We start from the raw sequence: 1,184 nt of genomic DNA on the forward strand, positions 1-1,184 counted from the left end.
GCCCGCCAAGAATCCAGTCGGCCGGCCGCCTCGTCATCGTATCAACAATCCCCACGGCGACACAGCAGACAGGGAAAGAGAGAGGGACACTGCCTCTCCTTCCTCCTCTGACTCCTCGGCCTCCCCCCCCACCCCTCCTCCCCACTCCTCCCACTCTCCTTCCTCGCTCCTGTCGCTTCCCTCCTTCAAGGATGTAGGAAACGAGAAAGGAGGGGAGAAGGAGGTGTGGGTGGCGGTGTTCTGTTACCTGAGCAGAGCCGAGCTGGCTAGCTGTATGACTGTCTGTAAGGCCTGGTAYAAATGGTGAGTGTGTTATTAGATTCCAATTCACAGCCATAAGCATGGCTTGTAAGTGATTGGGGGGGGGGATCTATACAGTTGCATATTGGCATATTATTTTTGGCGATATATGGTATTAACAATATCGCAATATTTTCTGCTAGTTGGTTGTTCTCCATCTTTTTAAATATGGAGCCAATTTGTTTTCAGCACTTATTTCCATGACTGATCCAAACTGGTTTCTCATGGCTTTGTTGTCTCTCTCCAACAGACATCTATATGGTGAGCAATATGTTTGGAACATCGAATCGCAATAAAATGACAGTATCCAATCGCGTTACTTATAGAATCGCAATCCATATCGTATCGGCACCTAAGTATGGCGATAATATCATATCGTGAGGTCCCTGGCAATTACCAGCCCTACTTATTGTTTCTATAGACAAAGGAGTTTATTTCCTGTTTCTGGTTCAACGCAGCTTCAGGATATTTTCTTCCATTTTTAAAATGGCATGACACTCTCCTTTAATCTGTGGACCAAAGGGCACTTTCTGTGGGGCTTCTCCATGAAGCGTGGTTTTTACACCAGAGGACGAGGAGACAGTCATGTCATTTTTAATGGATGAAAAATACTAAAGCTGCGTTGAAACGGAACCAGGAAACCTCCTTTATCTAACAGTACTATCCTCGTTTCTGTACCCCCCTCTCCTCTCCTCCCTCCTCTCTGTAGGAGTTGTGACAAGCGTCTGTGGAGTGGTGTGGATGTATCGCGGTGTCCCTCCCTCTCCTCCCAGGCCGTGCAGGGCATCATCAAACGCCAGCCCACCTCCCTGGACCTTTCCTGGACCCCCGTGTCCAAGAGACAGATCACCCTGCTCATACACCGCCTGCCAGGTAGGACACAC

This window comes from Salvelinus sp. IW2-2015, unplaced genomic scaffold (genome assembly GCF_002910315.2).
Source record: "Salvelinus sp. IW2-2015 unplaced genomic scaffold, ASM291031v2 Un_scaffold6065, whole genome shotgun sequence".
Classification (NCBI taxonomy): domain Eukaryota; kingdom Metazoa; phylum Chordata; class Actinopteri; order Salmoniformes; family Salmonidae; genus Salvelinus; species Salvelinus sp. IW2-2015.